Genomic DNA, 9,671 nt, shown 5'->3' on the forward strand with positions numbered 1-9,671 from the left:
AATTCTTCAAAATGCAACTTGCATTTTAAATAATGGCATTTTATTGCAATTGTTCCGTTAGAGTAAAAAACTGACCATTGTTAATTAAAAACGTATCTTCCTTTTTGTTTAAATGCAATCTCATGAAAACTGAAGATAAATTTATATTTCAATACCTTGTACAATTTATCAATATACACAGAGAAATTAATTCAACTTATGCCCTCTCAGGCTTAGGTTTGGTAATGCAACTTAAATACGACGTCATGTGAAGTCAGAGTCTTGACGCACCAAATGTCACGTGCAGTTTGACGATCGAGTCCGATCTAAATTAAATCTGGACATCTATTCACAACATATCTTACGATCAGTCGTAGCCGTAAGATTGTCGTAAGTTTTTTCTTAAGATTTTGGTTATTCACAAAAAATCGAACGTTTGACGTTACGTCAAAAACAGTCGTAAGTTTACGTCTAGTCTTTAGTTGAGGTAAGTCTATAAATTCTATAGATGGTATCAACTCTAAAAATAAAAATAGCCACCACGTTATCTTTATCGTAAAAAAAAAATAATCAAAACGGAGCAGGAAAAAAAATATTTCGGGTCGGCACAAATCTGTTTGAATCACTGACCGACGGAGAAATGGTACCGTTTACCAAGAGAGGAAGTCAAAAGGGAGTGTCACCCCCCGTAAAGATATATTGACAATGCAAAAAATAAAGAAAGAAAAAAAGAAAAGAAAAAGAAAACAAAATGCCTGCAAAAAATTGACATGAATAAAAATTTATAAAATTTTTTAAGGGGAGGGGGAGGGGGATTATATTCTTTTTTCAACAAAATATTTTTTTGAAACATAAGTTGAGAGAGTAATTTGCCAAAACTAAATTTTATAAAAGTAGGGGTTAATCGCTGGCGTTCAATGAAAAGGGGGGGGGGGGTACTACGCATTAACGCAACCTGTCCTGGGACCAATTTTCATGAATTCCAGTGTGAAAAAGAGGTATGATATTCATATTTTATTGTATTTACTTAAAAAGAAATTTTTCAACCCGTCACTATGTTTTTCAAGAATATTTTTATTAGGGATGTCAAAATATTTATTTTCGTTAGTCGATTATTCAGTTGCATTATTCGAACGATAGTCGAATATTCGGAACATTTTCTGAAAATAAAATTATATTTTAAACTTCACTGGTACATGGCCTATTTGTAACTCAAAAACCCTTTTACATAAATCTATTTAAAAAGTAATCTCAAAATTAATGCAATGTAAGGTGTGGATAGCATGATTATATGAAATAAATTTAGACATCTAATTCTCCAAAATTATCATTTCCCCATCAATCAAATTCATAAATCGGTATATACAGTCAATTTTTGTTCTAGTAAGCATTATCTAAAAATTGTCATCCGATATATTTTTTATTTTTTTTTTTTAGCTTAGTATGAAATAAATAAAAATCAGGTGCTCGTGATATTGTTTAATGCTGCTTATTCAATTGATTGTCCCAGCTATCAAAATGTCATTAAAATATTTAAGCGGATTGTTTTAATAATTATCGAAGTGTCAAAACATGTTACGGCCATGGTGCGTTCTTTGGATTTGAGCAATCCTAAAATAACAAAATGTAATTGGTACAGGGTATAAGATCAAGCCCAATTAATAGTTTTCCAAACAAAGTCCAGTAATTTGATGGGTAATTTATTACAAAAACAACACAGGCAGTATCTGACATATAATTTCCGGGTTAGTGAAGCACTTACAATTACAGTACTTTTTTAAGTACATGGAAAGTCAATCGTAATAATAATAATATTCGAATGTCGTTTCATTATTCGATCGTCGGTCCATTCGACTGATAGTCGAATAGTCGACTATTCGTTGACATCCCTAATTTTTATTAAAAAAAATATAGGATGCTGGCAAATATTCGCTACTAGGAAAACAATGTACTTCTTTTTGAACGTCAAGAAAAAAAAACCTTTTGTACCATAGAATAAACTTTGCCGCGACAAGCTTTATACAGTCAATATCGTTTGTAAAATTATTTCAATTTTGTTTCAAATTGAACCAAAAATTTTTTTTTTATTCGAACTACATTAATCTTAATCACATGTATTTTCTTTCGTTTCTCAGCAAATTTGAACAATATACATTAGAATTTTATTTTCATTTTTGTTTTATTCAACTTTTTATTTTATGATCCTTTCAATAATTTCTGGTGGTTAACTGACTTTGAATACAGTCATCTTAATTACTTTTTCAAAATTTCAATCGGCTGCACCCTCTGTGCCTATCAAAATTTTCCGTCCCGGGTGGATACAATCAAGATTGACGCCGGTCTCCCCGGCTACCTCAGATCGTCATGCAGATTCAAGTATTCTACATATTATATCCATACAAAATCTGTAAATTTCTTGAATTTCATTTGAAATACTTACGGTGGATCGGACAACATTAAGAAATACTGAAATCCATACAGAATTCCCTGCGGAAGTGATGAATTTAAATAAGCCTTTGAAATGTAAATTATTGTCCAATACATACTTAATGGGGCTCTACTAAGTCTTAGAAACAGACCATTTTTTAAGAGTGACCAATTTTCAATCACTATGAATCGGACAAAATTTCACCATGCATTAGACTATATGAATGGAATCTGTAGCAAGATGCAAATTTAGTGATTTTTCCTAAAATGTCGATATTTAATTTTGCGAGAAATATTTTTAGTGATTTTGAAATACATAGAAAGAAAAGAGTAACCTCCAATATTGAACGAATTGTTAGCGATATTTAATGTTAACGATCTCAACAACCTCGCTAAATATGCCCAAATTGAATCCTCGCTAAAAATTTCTGCTATTTGAACAGGTATAAGATTTTTTTTTAATTACTGTCTGATTGCGAATATTGATTATATTTCAGATCGAGTTTAACAATCGAAACAAATCTCGAATTTATTAAAAATTTTCTAATTGCTAGATCTAGAAAAGAGGCCTTTGAATAAATATTGAACATTTTCTAGCTAAAATTGGCCTTTTAATTATGTTTAAGGACGACGGACCTAATTCAAAATTTCGCGCCACTGCGCAGAAAACCGTGCATACACCTTGAATCAAATTGACTTAATCATGTATTGCAAAATAAGATGAAAAAATATACATTTTTAATTCTTTTAAAGATATTCAAACTCAAAAATATTGTAAATATTTCGATTACTTTCATTTGTTGATTTCATAAATAAATGATTATTTGGCTAAGATATTTTCATTGAAAATTTCCCCCAAAATGTGCCCTACACCTGAGTTTGACATGCCCCCCTGAAAAATCTAAGCGGATGACCCATTTATTTTTTGGCATAATTTGCTGGTAAATTGTCTTGTTAGCATTGCCCTTTAATATGAATAAAAATTCTATTGCAGAATTTTTTTCAATGTTCACTCTTATACCCTACATGCCAATTCCCCATTACTTCCTATAGTAATTATCGATTTTCATCGCCAACTTTTGAAACGCTCCCCATTAAAAATCTACATCGATGACCATATGATTTTTTTTTATTGATTTTAACTCGCCAAAAGTCACTTTACTTCATATTAAAATTTGAATAAAAAATCTTATGCAGAAATAAATTAGGTCCGTCGTCGTTAACATGTTCTCTTTCTCTAAAAAGAACATGACTTCACACCTCTGATTATATTATTAAGCATTCTGTTTAAAAAAAAAACTGCGATTTGATTGTTGTTTTAAGTGTACGTATTCCAGACTTGAAATCTCAGTATGATGCTAAAAATTTCAGTTATTTTTTAATGAATATTTGATTTAACAAGGGCACAGCATAGAATAGCATCCCCTCGCAAGAGAGCACATCGATCCTGATATAAATCATTACTTGCTTAACTTCCGTTATGCACGCACTAACTCACCTACTTACCACCACCACCACCCTCCCCCCAAGCCAACCCCACCCCCACCCCACCCACCCCCCACACACACATACAAACACACACAAGAACTTTACTACATCCTCTCAAACTTCTTTTTTTTTTCAAAGGAAAAACAATTTTACTTCTTTTTTTTTTATATTTTCCTTGAAGAATATTTTTATAATTCTAAGTAATAGATAATTTGTTGTTTTGAATATTGAGCATGTTGAGTGTTTGATGTTCCATGTCATGCGGTATAAGAGACGCTGCTATAGTTTGAATCATTAATCAATGTAAATGTAGTTGAGCAGTGATCATATGAATGATTTCCAAGATATAACTGAATGGAAGTGTCTAACTTTGCAGCTATTATTGTTTACCTACTACTTATAAATCACCCTTGCTGCAGTGAACAAAAACGTTAATATTGATTTTCATTTGTTATTATAATATCAGTCTTGCTGCAGTCGATTTACCAAAAACGTTAATGTTGATTTTCAAAATTTTCTTGTTGTTAACAAACAATATGGGATAAAATATAGTAATATATACGAATGAATCGGAACTGAGACAACCCGTAATCATGGTATATTTCACGTAGTTAATTCGTTTGCGTTCAAGATTGCGTCATCGGGTTTCCCACATTAATTGCTTCATCTGCGCATGAGCAGTTGTCGGTAACTAGGGAAGAGTAAATCTCACGATCGTTTTTCACTTACGACAATGTGTCGATCTTACGACCACTTTCGTGAATAGCTCGTAACTTAAATCTTAGGATTATCGTAAGTTCAAGCCGTAGTCGTAAACTTACGATTTTTTGTGAATAGATGTCCTGAATAAGTATCTGCGCTCGCCCTAACGGTCCCACCGTCAACATATTAAATTTGAGATTAAAAATAAACTTCTTTGTAAAAGAGCGTTTTCCTGTAGTTTAGTGCAAAAACAATTTTTTTTCTTTAGATATACTATGATCAAACATACTTAATACTAGCTGCAGAACTGTAGCTCTCTGCTTGAGAAAATTCGGACAGACAAAGCAGAGAGCTACAGATCCAAGCGTTGTAAAAACCTTCGATTTACGCCGCCGCTTTTTTGTCGCTCGCTTCGGGTATTATTTCTTGTATTTAATGCTTTCCCCCACTTTAAAAATAGCATCCGATAATTAATCATATATTTTACTCCTATTCCTGAAACTTTATTTACCTTTCAACGGTTCCAGACTTCAGAATAAATGCATTCCGACGTCGACGTTGGTGTCATCCTGAAATAACACGCCCGAGTTTTCAATTTTTGGTTTTATTTATCTCATTTCTTTTTTACATACATATTATATTCTTTGTAGACAAAATACATGATATTTGAACCTCCTGAATATTTTATTTACATTTTCTCGGCAAGTATATGTTTTTTTGAAAGACTTATTTTTCTCACGACCCCTAATATGGACGTCGGAATGGGAATTTTTAAAACTGACATTCCAAAACCATACCAGGGCTGTTTGAGACCGTTGAAAGGTGAATAAGGTATCAAGAATAGGAGTAAAATATATGCTTAATTATCGGATACTATTTTTAAAGTGGGGGGAAGCATGAAATACAAGAAATAATACCCGAAGCGAGCGACAAAAAAGAGGCGGCGTAAATCGAAGGTTTTTACAACGCTTGGATCTGTAGCTCTCTGCTTTGTCTGTCCGAATTTTCTCAAGCAGAGAGTTACAGTTCTGCAGCTACATGTAACTTAATACCAGAATCCAAAATGCATTATTATTTATCCATTCAAACAATGCAAATCATAAATTGAGCAAATACGGACCTCTAAACTTTATTCACTGTTAATAATGTAAACTGTAGTTAGCATCTATAAGTGAATCTATTGATAGAAAACATAAATATGCCGTTAATTAAATATTAAAAAAATATTCCGTTTGAGTTTTCTACACATGTACTTAAAACTAAAACGAATTCAATATTTGGGACAAGAATGCTTTATTAATATCAAGTCAATTAAAAGCATAAGGCTTTCAGGATTTACTTTCTTGTTATATATCTTTATTTATCAGTAATTATGAATATTCTATATTAGTTAATAGATTACTATTTATTATCTACTCCAGTGATCTCTAGTAAACGTCCATTAGCGAATCAATTTACAAAAGTGCACGTTACTGTATATAAATTGTATCTAAAACGTTTGAAGATAACAGACCTGGAGGAATAAGATATGAAATACAACTCACACATAAAGAAAATATTTATCGTGTTGGTAAGTCCAAGTTTTTTTGAATTTATTTATTTATTTATTTAATTTCATTGAAATGTATCTTTCTGTTGGCGCTTTCTTCGTTATTCTTCCTGACAAAACTTTGAAAAAAAGAAAAATTAAAAAAAATTCATAATAAAAAAAAAATATTCACTCGATGAAAATTTATCCCCAAAAATTATAACTTTCCATCATTTATTTATAAGTTACTAAATGAAATGGGAATCGAATTTTAACCACTGCTGACGGAATAATTCCAGTAACATTTCTTACAGCACTGACAGGTAATTACAGGATTATAGCAGGAAAACATACTCTGTTCAAAGTCATGCAGCTGGTTAAGGAGCAGTAGATAAACCCTCCCCTTTCCCGGTCTTTCTTTTCTTTGTTCTCTTTACATATTAGCAACTTTATTTTCAGGCCTGATGTATTATTTTATGCGTATTGCACTTCGAGGGTACTCCATTTCCAGTAAGAATTAAGGAAGTGAATGTGCATAGTTTACTGAATTTGTCAGCCAATTTTTTTTCGGAGGGGGGGGGGTGTTAAATGTTAGCTTTTCACGCCTTATGAATAGGCCTAGTATTTAATATGAAAGACTGCATGCAGAAAAATTGATTAAAACACGATTTTAAAAGCTTTAGTAAAAATGTGAAAACTTAGAATGAACCACTCTTTTAACAGTAATCAGAACTTATTTCTTCTGTGTACTGAGTAACTTAAATCAAGTTTTCAATGAGGAATTCATTAATGACGTTTTATCAAATAATTAAACGATTACTTGTCAGGTTTATTAAAAATTCTAAAAACTTAGACCACCAACCATAACCGCTATCGTACTCTCTTTTTGCTATTTCACGTCTGTTTAACGAAATTGAAAGTAGACTTTTAATTAAATCAATATGCGAATGAAATCTGAATATAATTTACTGACATCATCTCATACCTAGTGTAAGGTATAGTAATTATAAACTCTGATACAGGCGTTTTGGAGTTTATTTGCAAATTTTATTAATTTACAAGTAAAGGTTTACATTAAAAGGAAAAGAATGCTGCTTTGCTTGTATATTAGCTGGTTTTCGATAGAGGGTGAATTCAAAATCATTACCACTAAATTGAATTTTTTTGAAAAAAAAAAAATAAATAAATAAACTACCCATAACATATTTTTCACTTAGATCATCATACTGTAAATGTATTCTAGTAAATTCCTGAATTTGCAATAGAATAGACAATTTGATAAAAAAGTTTTCGAACTTTTATTATTAAAAATTTATTTGAAAAAAGAAAATATCACTTCATTCTAAAAAAAAAAAAAAAACTTTCTCAAATACATAACCAAAAGAAATTAGAGTTTTTTATGCTTCAAAATGGTATCAGAAATATAAATGATTAGATCTAAACCTTGTTTGTCTTCTCTTGCATATTTGGAAAAAATAGCTTTTGACTTTTATAATTATATATTATTTTTTAAATTCTGGTTTAAAAAGTTTTAATATTAAAGAAATACAACAAGATAAAATTCACCAAAAATCACTTTTTTGTCCATTTACGTCACTTCTTTAAATTCAAGCTCAAAAAGAATTTTGGTATACAAATTTTCTTACAAAAAATACTAGATTTTGAAGTGACTCTTTTTTGCATTATTATGTTGCACTCCTGACATCTAATATGTATTTTATTTAACATTGTTTTAAAAATTAAAATACACAAAAACACATTCTTAGTTTGTAAATCAGTTGGTCGTTTTGATATGTTTTATCATTCACAGCAAGCTTTTCATAGTTTCAGGAATTCAAAACGGGATTATTTGCAATGTGTTATATCCATACATTGCATTTAAAAATATGTGTAAAGTGATGAAAACTTTTTTTTCTTAATTGGCTATAAAATATCTGTCATGATATTTTGAACATCAAATAGTATCAAACATTTCTTTCTCAATTTATAAGTCCCCTACCGGTGAAACCGGAGGGGACTATAAGTTTCCTCTGAGTCTGTCCGTCCGTCTGTCTAGCTGTCCGTCTGTCCCTCTGTCTGTCTGTCAGTCTGTCCCACTTGGTTTTCCGCAATTTTTTTCTAAACGCTTGCAGATATTGAGCTGATTTTTGGTATGTGAGTACAGGTATATCTTAATGAGTTACAGATCAAGTTTGCATTTCGTTCCACTTTGATGATTTTGACGGAATTACGACCTGTTCAATTTTTCAGGGTTTTCCGCAATTTTTTTCTAAACGCTTGCAAATATTGAGCTGATTTTTGGCCTGTGACTTAACCTTGATGAGTTATAGATCAAGTTTGCATTTCGTTCCGCTTCATTGATTTTTGTCGGAATTGTGGCATTTCAATTTTTAGCGGGAACCAGATTACACTTGCCGGTAGGGGACTAGTATTGCTAATGCAATACCCCCAAAATGCTTGTTATTTTAATAAAGATAGATGAAGATCATTGATAATTATAAACAGTTTTGTTGCACTCCTGTCTGCAATAAAAATGAAAATTTGCAACATCAAGTGGAAACGAAATTGTGCAATATTTATAGTCCAATACTTCATCATTAAAACACATGAAAGTATTTAAACTTGGCTTTATATCTTGAATTACTCCCTATTTATGAAAAAAAAGAAACTAGATAAAATATACATGTATATTTAAAAGATAAAATATGTTTTATAGTATATTTCCTTCACAGAACAAACACTGTTAGACCGTTCACGGTAGCTCAGTTGGTAGAGCGCTCGCTCCGTGATCGGGAGGTCGTGAGTTCGAATCTCGGCCGCGACTGACCTAAGCCGATAAAAAATAGGTAGCAACTCTTCCTTCGCCAGGCACTCGGCACTTTGAAGTGAAAGTTGCGTGTCCTTCGGATGAGACCTGAAAATCCGAGGCCCCATGTCACGGTAGGCGTTGGCACGATAAAGATCCCTCACTGCTCAATGACCCTGAGTGCCGAGTAAAGGTCAAAATTTGAAGCCCTTCACCGGTATATGGTGACGTCTCTATATGAGTGAAAAATTCTCGAATGGGACGTAAAACAACAATCAATCAATCAATCAAACACTGTTAGCAACTGAGGTCAATAGAAACATGCTACTCACCATTTTTTTCTTTATATTTATTCATATTTGATCAGCAATAATTCTAACATATTTGTTGCACTCCTGATCAAGAGCATGGGAGTCTCTAAAGTAGAATTTCGAAGTAAAAATTACCCCAGAACTTGTTTCGTTGTTTCTGTGAAATTGAGGTGGAATTACTTGAATTCCATAGCAATTTTCCAGTGTGTTTATGTTTTTACATTCATAAAAAAAATCAAAGAAAAGATAAAAACAAATCTAAATTAATAAAGTTGAAAAAGAGGATTTCAACATTAAAACTGTCAATAATTTAGTACCAAACTATTCAAATAGATCATTTTTAATTAAAGAATATTTCTTAGCATGAATCGAAGCCTTTTCATCATACATTAATAACTTGAATCTTTAAAAGAATGTGTTGCATTCGATC

The sequence above is a fragment of the Saccostrea echinata genome, unplaced genomic scaffold (assembly GCF_033153115.1).
Source record: "Saccostrea echinata isolate AGI-Se365-2 ecotype Australia unplaced genomic scaffold, CSIRO_AGI_Sech_v1 ptg000003l, whole genome shotgun sequence".
Classification (NCBI taxonomy): domain Eukaryota; kingdom Metazoa; phylum Mollusca; class Bivalvia; order Ostreida; family Ostreidae; genus Saccostrea; species Saccostrea echinata.